The sequence below is a fragment of the Jatropha curcas genome, chromosome 4, assembly GCF_041381405.1.
Source record: "Jatropha curcas cultivar XTBG-Jc1 chromosome 4, XTBG_Jcur_1.0, whole genome shotgun sequence".
Classification (NCBI taxonomy): Eukaryota; Viridiplantae; Streptophyta; class Magnoliopsida; order Malpighiales; family Euphorbiaceae; genus Jatropha; species Jatropha curcas.
The window spans coordinates 3,042,837-3,053,684 of record NC_143154.1 but is presented as its reverse complement, the minus strand read 5'-3'; the positions used below and the strand labels follow the sequence as shown (position 1 = coordinate 3,053,684).

Sequence of the window (10,848 nt, the reverse complement as noted above, 5' to 3'; positions counted from 1 at the left end):
TTTATCATGAGAAGAATAAGAAGAATTTCTTTCTTCAATTTAGATAACTTTTTAATACTAAAACCAACGACTTTATGAGGAAAAAATTTAGAATCTCTATTGATTAATTTTTCCTAGTATCTCAATTGTAATAATCTTCCTTTTGCTGTGTTTGTGTGTGTTTGTGTGCTTCCTCTGCCTCTATTTATAGGCAGGTTAACGTGTAGGAATGCCGTGTACAACTCCATTGCCTTCCATTTTTGACTTCTTTTTTCTTTCTTTTAAATTTGTCGTGGCTTCCATTTTTGACTTTCTTTTCAAATATGTGTGGGTCCCACTTGAGTGGGCACCGACACAATAAATCTTACTCTGCACACTCAAGTGGGGACGTTTGCCATCACCACCCATACACCTAACCGACAGTATTCGAACTTCTCTTTTGAAAGAATCTTCGTCAACATGACTGATTCATTTTCTTCTGTATGGATCTTCTCAAGCTGTAACAGCTTCATCTCCAACACATCCCTAATATCAATGTGTTTTGATTTTGAATGGAAGGAGGAATTCTTTCCAAGGTGAATTGCGCTTTGACTGTCACAAAATATCTGATATCATTCTTGATGAATTTCGAGTTAATTCAATAATTTCTTCATCCACAGCAACTCCTTGCATGCTTCAGTAATCTTGACTGCCACAACATGGCTCCCCCTGCAAATGTGATTAGATATCCTGAAAATCCATTTCACTGCAGTTCAATGTTCCTTTTTAGGATTTGAACGAAACTGACTCACTACTCCAACTGAGTGAGCAATATCTGGTCGTGTACAAACCATGGCATTCATCATGTTTCCAACTGCTAAAGCATATGAAATCTTTTCATTTCTTCCTTCTCTCCATCCGTAGAAGGGCACTGTTTAGAACTCAATTTAAAGTGATTAGTAAGAGGACAACTAATCGTTTTGGTGTTTTACATTCTAAACTTTTGAAGTACTTTCTCAATGTACTTCTCCTGTGACAACCATAATTTCTTAGCTCTTCGATCTTCATGCCAAGAGTTTGTTTTGTTGGTCCCAAGCCTTTCATGGCAAAAGACTTACTTAGGTGTTTCTTCAAGCTAGAATTCTGACCAACAATCAACATATCAACCACATAGAGCAAAAACACTGTAGTCATCATCAGAGAATAGAAACGCAGTGTCTGAAGTAGTCTTTCTGTAGCCTTGCTCCCCCATAACAGACTCAAACTTCTTGTACCACTATCTCAGAGCCTGCTTCAAGCCGTACAAGCTCTTCCTCAATTTGCAAACATAATCCTCTTTTTCTACAAAACCCTCTGACTGCTCCATGTATATTTCTTCTTGCAAATCTCCATGTCGGAAGGTAGTCTTTCCATCCATTTGCTTGATTTCTAGATCAAAACTGGCGGCCATTCCGAGCACTGTCCGAATGGATGTCATTTTCACAACTGGCGAAAAGATCAAAATCAATACACTTTCTTTGATTAAATCCTTTCACAACCAGTCTAGCTTTGAATCGTGGTTGAGAGTTGTGTTCTTCCTGCTTGATCCTGAACACCCACTTGTTCTTCAAAGCTTTCTTGCCTTTAGGCAACTTCACCAACTCAAATGTTTCATCCTCATGCAAGGACTTCATTTCATCTTGCATGGCTTCAATCCAGTTCCTCTTGTGTTCATTTTCCATAGCTTCTTCAAAGCTTTCAGGTTCTCCACCGTCAGTCATCAGTAAATACTTATTGACTGGATATCTAGTAGATGGTTGTCAGACTCTACTAGATCTTCTTAATGTTTGAGAACCTTCCAGTGCTGGCGGTTGAACATGAACACCATAATCTTCATCTGGTTCATTCTGATTAGGAATGTCTGGATTTTCCAACTCTAGCACTTGTTCTTGTGGAACATTTTCTTCATCTCCAATTTGTCTGCGTTCTATTGGAGGGACTCTCTGTATGTCTATTGAGTCTTCATCATATCTATTGGCACTCTGCTTCAATATCTTCAATAGTCTGATCTTCAACAAATACAAAATCACGATTTCTTATAATCGTCTTCTGGATTGGGTCATAAAACCTATAGCCACATTGGTCTTGGCCATAGCCAATGAATACACATCATCTAGTCTTGACATCAGGCTTAGACCGTTCATCCTTCTGGATATGCATGAAGGTTTTGCAACCAAACACTCGCAAATGATCATAGGAAACATCCTTTCCTAACCATACTCTCTCTGGAGTGTCATATTGTAGAGGGAAATAGAGTGAAAGGCAAACTACTGTGAGTCATGCTTCACCCCAAGTCTTTTAGACAACTTTTCATGTGAGAGTAGATATCTGTCTCTCTCCATCAAAGTTCTTTTCATCCTCTCAGCCAAAACTATTTAGTTGCGGCGTCTTAGGAAGTGTCATTTGATGTCGAATGCCATGCTCTTTATAGAAAGCATCAAATGGCCCAGTGTATTCTCCATCATTATCTGTCCTGATACACTTCTGCTTCTTGCTTGTCTGTCTCTCAACTAGATTTAGAAGACTTCAATGTGTTTACCCAGGTCTTACTAGAATGGTCATCGATAAATATCACAAAATATTGATTTCCACCATATGACATTGTCAATGGTCCACACAAATCTGAATGAGTCAGATTTAATACATTCTTTATTCTAGAAGGAGGGGTAATCTTGAAAGCTAAACAGAGTAGCTTTCCCGCCATACAATTCAAATTAATACGAAAGCACAAATTATTCATTCCTTCATCAATTCTAACATAGTAGTATCAGAGTTCTAGTTTTTTTTTTTTTCTCGTCCACTATTCCTCCTGCCAATGCCGTTTCTACTGCCCATGCCTTCAGTATCAAACTGACTAGTCTTTCGAACAGATAAGACCCTCTCCTTTTTACGTACTCTTCCTTATCTCTTTTCTTTTTTATCTACAAAAGAAAAAAAAAAAAAAAAAAAAAACTTTTACGTTAATATGTTTGCTGCCCTCCTTATCTTCTTTTCAACTAACAAAAACTTATGTTAGGGTTTATTCTTTTTTTGGGCTAACACCTAGTGTTGGGCTTTAAATAAAATTCTAATCCAAAAATTCAATTCTCCAACATAGCCCAATTTATCTATTGAAAGCCCGGTATTTGCCTTTTATTATATTTTTACCTAGAAAAATTACCAAAGTTAATTAATTAAAAAATCAAATGATTTCACCATCGAACATAAGAAGTAAACATCGAATATTAACATGATTATTAAAGATTTTACAGAGGAAAAAATGATTACTAATATCCTTTTTTTTTTTTTTACTTGTTAGTTATTTGTTAACAAATGCTGAAACTGCAAATCTTTGCAAACCAGTGATGAACCAACACCAACGGGGTATTTTTTTTATTCTTTATTTGACATGTCATTAGCAAAATGACATCTTTTTTTCTTTTATTTGACACATCAGCTTACATATTTTTACTCTCTTTTTTGTGTTTGGCAAGGTGTATACTACCTCCTTCCTCTCGTGACATTTAAGAAAATAATGTGTTTCAAAATACTTGTTATATTTATAATTTCAAAGAGTAATAAATAATGTTTTTCATATTTACCTTTTGTGTATAACTAATAAAATATTTGTCACATTTGAGAAAATAGTTTGTTTCAAAGTATTTGTCATATTTTGGTTTCTACGAGTAATAAATATTTTTTTCCATGTTTACCCTTTGTATATAATCAATAATTATTACTCAAATTTAATGGTTTTCTTAGAGATTAATATTAAATTAAGGGTAATATAGTCAATTTACTTAATAATTTATTATAATTTAAATAAATTTGATGGTTGTCTTAAGAGATGTGAAATTCCAAATGTGACAAGTATTATGGAACAGAGATAGTAATTGATATTGAAATACACAAGTTCAAGGACACTATGAGTTTTCAAAAACTTAAAAGTGCATAAAGTTAAAAGTGTTAACTTTAATGACAAATTTTATGCTTTAAGCGTTCATATAATGACCTCTTAAATGAGACATTTATGTACCATCCTTCAACCGACTGAAATCGTGAAAATAAAATGTGAAAAATACGCGATATATGATTTTTATTTCCTTTATTTTAAAATAGAAGATGTTTTTTTGTGATTATTTGATCATAGAATATATGTCGTTTTTAGTATTTTAATAAATAATATTTTTTTAATATTAGCCTTATTTACATTAAATATAATAAATATTTAACGAGTAACTATAGATTAATTTTTAGATAAAAGATAATTTACTCAATTTACCTTTGGTTTTATTATAATCTTAAAGAATTAATTGTTTCTTTAATTTTTGTGCAAACTTCTAAAAAAAAATCATCGTGCAAAAAACGTTAACAATTTATATTTTAAAGTAGATGGAGTAATTTTTAACTTTTACCAATATTGTTTTTTCTCCATTTGTCATTTTGTTAGTCATAGAAAATTCTAAAGCATTGATATGCGATGCACGTGTTACTACTTGGACTATTTAGTGGCGTAGAATTGTTGGCAACGACTATTCATCAAAGCCCAAAAAGAGAAATCAGCTGCTATCGGTGTTCTTAAGTTGTCTGATATGATGACCGACTACAATAAATCCTCAATTCATTCAATTATTCTGCACTTTAAATTCTTCTCTAAATCAAATTATTCAAATTTAGTCTGCTTTTATCTATAATTTCTTACATAAAATTAATTTTAAAATTAATTTTATATGGCAGACGCTGCATGGAAATTTTCAAAATTTGACATTTTCTACACACAATGGTGAAACCATTTCATTGAATTGATAAATGAAAATGGTCCAATTGATTAACCAAGAATCAAATTCAACCTTGAAATTGGTTTGAATTCTAATTATATTTTCTAAAAATATTTGAAACCAACCATTCAATTTTTAAGTGATGTTAGAATTAACAAATTTATCATGAGAAGAAAAATAAGAATTTTTTTCTTCAATTTAGATAACTTTTTAATACTAAAACCAACGACTTTATGAGGAAAAAAAATTTTTATAATCAATTTTAGAAATTTTGAATTCCGATAAAAAAATATATTTATTATTTGTCAATAAAGGGTCCTCTATATTCAATGACATCACTTTCAAATACATATGCAGTAGAAAATGATTTTGCAGATGAATAAGTTTCAACAATTATTTTGCAGAATAATGCAATACAATCTATTTATATTAAAAGAAGCTGAAATCATTGCAAGAAAGGTATTAGAGCTGAATCTCTCTCTCTCTCTCTCTATGTAAATGACAATAGTATTTTTGAGTAACAACGGCATTAAATTCTTATTGCCAGATCAAGATATTTTATTAATAATATAATAATTTCCTTTTTTTTCTCTATTTTCATTAATAATTTTTTTGCCTTTTTAATATAGAGCCAAAATTTCATCAAAATTAAAATTAATCAAATTACATAAACATTTTGTTGTCTTTATTTTTTCTATTAATACTTTGCTATCTTCATTCTTAAAAAGGAAACAGAAAATATTTCAAAAAAAAAAAAAAAAAAAAAAGGGAAACAGAAAAGATCCATTAAACTAACACTCTAACAATAATATCACCAATTCAATAAAAATCCGGGTTTTGTTTTTAGATTTTTCATTGAAAATGAAATTCTTTTTAAAACTTTAAAATAAAAAAATTTTTTTTAATGTGTCAAATATTATAAAAAAGATGCAGTAATAACTTTTAGGAAATGGATGAAATAATTCAGCATTTAGGAGAAGCAGAGCAGCTTTACTTGCAATAATGCTGGAGCCAGTCCGTAGTCACACTTTTCGACCTATCAACTTGTCAAGTGGCAATCCAAGTGCCCGGTCCCGTATGGGACCAGTAAAATATACTCCTTTTGAGAAAGATTCAGGGCTTTGAACAACTATTGTTATTGGTTTATTTTGTGATGTTTGCTCTTTTTATTGTAAAGCTTTGAGTTGTTTTAAGTTTGTGAATTCATTTAGAAATTTCACATATTTTGATAGAATTTGATTTAATTATATTTAAATATATAGAATTAAATTTATCAAATTAATTTTTTTTATTTTTTCCATACTAAACATAAAAATTTGAATTTATAAATAAATTTTATAAAATTTTATGGAATTCATTTATTCTAAATAAGGGATGAATGTTTTTATTTTGGACATGGATTTAGGCTATGTTCAGCAATAGCTTTTCAACGAGTCAAAATGCTGAACACTATTCCAAACTCATCGTTTTGGTTTAACCCTAATTTTCCATTCTCTCTTCTCCATCCTACATCGCATTTGGGGGTGTAAAACAAAAAGAAATTAAAAAACAAATAATATTTTTTAAAAAAGAAAATATTTACAATAGAAAGAGCAGAGATAGGGAATCCAGTAAAGAAATAAAAAAGATACAAAAAGAAGAAAAGAATACAGGAAAACAACAAAACCCCATCACCCAACCGAACCTCAAAAATGAAACAGTAAAAAAGAAACCTAAAACACCAAAATTGCTTATGTACAGGAAAAGGATGAAAATTTGACGGAATAATTAAAAGTTAAGCTATTGCTATAAGTATTTCACAAACAAGAAAGCAAAGTTCCAAAGAAATAGAGAAGCGCAGATTAAAATAACAAAAAGTGGGGGCTAGAGGACTCAAATGGTTTGATCATCAAAACGGTGAGTTTGGATGGTTTGGGTTAATTAAAACGGTGAGTTTTGAGACTTGGGTTAAATTAACCCAAGCTGGAGGTGGGACCCACTTTAATAGTAAAAAATTAAAAAGTCCTAACTGATTTTTCAATTAAGGGGACAATATACCTAAGTTAGTGAGTCATGATGCTCAAAGGACAAAGGTGGATTTTAAGTGATATTGCAATAGGTCGTAAAGGTGGGTTATTTTTATCGCTTATGCCTGTCTTATTTTAAGGGAGATTCTCTAGTTTTCCTTTATATATATATATATATATATAGAAAATTTATTGCTATGTCTCTGTATATATTGAAATACAAAAAGTCAGTCCCTACATTTCTAAAAATGATGTTTGGAGTTTTTATATTTTAATTCTGTTTAACATCCAGTCCTTTCGTCTGATTCCATGTGTTTTAACGTTTTAAGTCAAAACAAAAGGTGAATGCCATATGAGAGAGTAAAATTTCATGCCTAAAATATCCTTGAGAGTTGAGACTCACAAGAACTCGTCAACCCAGCAAGAACTTGAATTTGCTAATAAAAAAATCTACGTCCATTAACACGAAACATTAATTACATTTCATTTTCATGAATAATTTATGGGCATCTTTATAGAAAACAACAAAGCAAGGAAACAACAAATGCAAGTGCATTGCTAGTGACAATTCCATCCACACCACGCAAACAAACCCATCAAGACAAGGGTTTTCATCAGTTAAATGATGCACTAACCCAATTCTGCAGATTACTCTCGTGCCAAAAAAAATCTTGATCAACAGCTTGAATCCATAAACAAATTATGGGTAGCTTTTTATCCACATAAAATATTAATTTGATTAAAAATATTTTAAATTTTAAAAATAAAACAATATATATATATATATCCTGAAGAAAAAAAAAATCTATGAAACTGACCTGACATTCTGTTCTTTGAGTTTTCCTTTTTATCTTCTTTTTTATATAAATTTTCTGATTTTTTTAATAACTTTTTGAATATTTTCTTTTTTCTTTAACAAATTTAATCTAATATAATATTTAGTAAGCAAATAAAATCTAAGTTAACTCAATTTTAAAACTTAAGTTAAATTCAATTTTGAAATCTAATCTTATCCCTTATTATCAATCAACTATTTTCCTTTTCATTTTTGTTTCTTCTATATGAAGAGTGACATTTTATTAGAAATTTATAGACTATGTATGTTTTATTCTCTGTATTCAGGTGCTCGTTGTAACACCCCTTCCCGGTCCACCCGTTAACCCGAATGAACCGAGCCGAGACGCTACAATCTGGTTGCACTTATATCTTGTCATGCTGATAGCATACTGTGTGCAAAATATGAATACAAACACTCCCAATTATACTCTAAACTTCCAACATCTCCAAGAATCATCATAACATAATAACCCTTTATATAAATATCTTTACATAATTATATAAATCCTCAAAAGCATTTAATATCTAGCAATTAATTTCATTCAGAATCTATATCAAGTTTTCATGACCTAATCATATCAACTATAGTAAACTATTTCATCTTCAATCATTTCATAAATATTATTCTTATCTCCAACTACTTACACCAAAATAATTACATGTTTCACTTATCTTTACAATCACAAGCTCTAACAATAAAAGAATTATACATGCCATAAATCTTAATACATGCCATAATTCTTAATTATACATCTCTCAATCTATTATGACCAAATTAAGCACTTCTGCTTTGATAGGACTCCTCAAGTCTTCAAGTAGCAATCACGATCTTCAACCTGCGCGTGATGAAAATCGACGCGCTGAGTATAAAACTCAGTGGTTCTTATACGTCACATACTAAACAAAGTGCGATGGCAACTAACTTCAAATACCAATTTCATAAAGCATTGATACTCATAGAATAAGTAAATTTTAACATGAATGTCTCTTTGTAGCAACGAATAAACTTCTAACTCATAAACATAATTAATCTACTTCTCTCATAACTCCTTTACATAAACCTTATATTACACCTTATGATACTATCATGGTCTTACCTGCTGTTCATTGTGTTGTCTGCATGAAATCAATAAATATGTATGAATACATAACATTATATTTCCATTTTCTTACTTGCTGTTCATTCTGTTGTATGACTGATGCACTTTAGTCACAGCATATAAGGTATGATTAACAACATTGCATAACTGTATGGCTCATTAAGAATTAAATAAATAAATTTGTAAGCATATATAACATGATACTTTCATAATCTTACCTGATGTTCTTTATGTTGTATGAACTCTGCAACTTTGATTAAACTCAGTGAATATCACAATGAATGAAGAAACATATAAGCACATACATATGTAGAACTAAACATTTACTTACATATGGAATGTAAGCACACATATCATGATACTTTCATTTTCCCTTAATGATCTTTCTTGCTGTTTAGTATACTGTATGATTATGCAATTTGTAGTCGATATAACTGTATAGCTCCATAAGGTTATAGTGAAACCTAAGTGATAAGATAAACTGTATGAATACTGTAGGCTATAGGCCCCGAACCGGATTCGCCTATGCCACTGTATGATCTAGTGAGATACTGTCCGCTTTGGTGCCCCTAACCGGATTTGCACCGCACGGTTTAATCATATTCACTCAACGGCCTGTAGCTGGAGTTCCAAACTGTATGGGGCGCAGATATGCTATTCTATGTCGCGACATAGCCTTATCTACATGGTTTCTCCCTAACCTCAATGGAGCTTATTATGTACATGTCAATAATATAACATCATAATACATAAATGGTTGCATAACTTCATAGTCCATCATGTTGATTTGATTTCACATCATATGAATGCTTACATGTTGTTTTAATCCATGTTCTTATGTTGTATTTTTGTTGTAAAATGATTGGATGCATGCATGTTGAGCAAAGGAATGTAATTACATAGCAAATGAAAGGCAAAAGAGTGTCACAGCATCAGTCGCGAGCGCGACATTCCAAGTCGCGAGCGCGAGATGCTTCCCAGAGAGAAGTCGCGAACGCGTCTTCAAACCTCGCGAGCGCGAGAAATGCATTTGAGAGTCAGAGGGTTTTCTGGCTCAAGTCGCGACCGCGTATGTGGAAGTCGCGAGCGCGACTTGTGCATCCTGAGAGTCAGTGTGTTTCTGGCTGAAGTCGCGACCGCGCAGCACAAGTCGCGAGCGCGAGATGAAGTCGCGAGCGCGCTTGTGTGATTCGCGAGCGCGAGATGCGCACACTGAGAGTCAGAGAGCTTCTGGCCAAAGTCGCGACCGCGCATGTGAAAGTCGCGAGCGCGACTTGCTTTCCAGACCGCACAAGCGCGCGACGTGTTTCCAGATTGTGCAGTCTGTGTTCTTTTGGCCATAACTCTCAATATACAACTCCAAATTGAATGATTCAAAAGGCCACGTAAAGATAACACATAGAGGAACAAATAACTCTTCTATGCCAATTCCTAGTTCCATCATTAAATGGGGTGAAAATCAAGATAAAGTTGCTGGTAAAATTTCCAGCAAACTCTGGTTCAGCATAAACTCATTCCATCCCCTATTTTCTCACCATTACCAGTCCTCCCACTCAACGTGAAGCAATATTATCTCATTAACAACACACCACACAATTTCTCATGCAAAGATATTGATAAAACTAAAAGAGATAGCACACCTTTACGCCAATAAGCTTAAGCTATTCTTTTAGCTTCCTTCTACCTTTGGCTCACCTCTCCTATACAATAAAGTTCTTATAAATTATCTAACAGGATCACCAAATGAGTCAAGTATGAAATTCAAGAAGATTTACTTACTTGGATAGAATAGAAGTTGAATTAATGCTTAGCTCCCATTAAAATCTTCCCCACCATTAAACGTGATGGAGAAAAGAAAGTATAAGAGGAAAGTAGAGGAAGAAGATGAAGATAAGGATGAAGAAATGAAAATGAAATGGAATCCACGGGTAGTCTCTAGAATGTCATTGATTTATATATGAAAATTACCAAATGGTACCTCAAGTGTCAAAATGATACAACTCAATACCTCAACTTTACACTTTAGTGAAATCAAGTCCTAATCCTTATATTTTGATCTTTTTGTTTCCTTCAAGTAGGTCCACTTCTTTTCCTTATTTCAATTACATCCCATTTTAGTCCACTCTAGAATCTAATGGATCGAACCGGGTT

At 32.3% G+C, this 10,848-nt stretch overlaps 1 long non-coding RNA gene across 1 annotated transcript; it reads right to left on the bottom strand.

The window, feature by feature from the left end:
* Positions 1–8,190: 8,190 nt before the first annotated feature.
* On the bottom strand, positions 8,191–10,594 carry LOC149496677 (uncharacterized). The gene is made up of 3 exons (XR_016320335.1): positions 10,477–10,594; positions 10,338–10,397; positions 8,191–8,433 (listed from the first exon to the last, which is right to left on the bottom strand). It is a non-coding gene; the product is annotated as an uncharacterized LOC149496677 (long non-coding RNA).
* Positions 10,595–10,848: the final 254 nt, after the last annotated feature.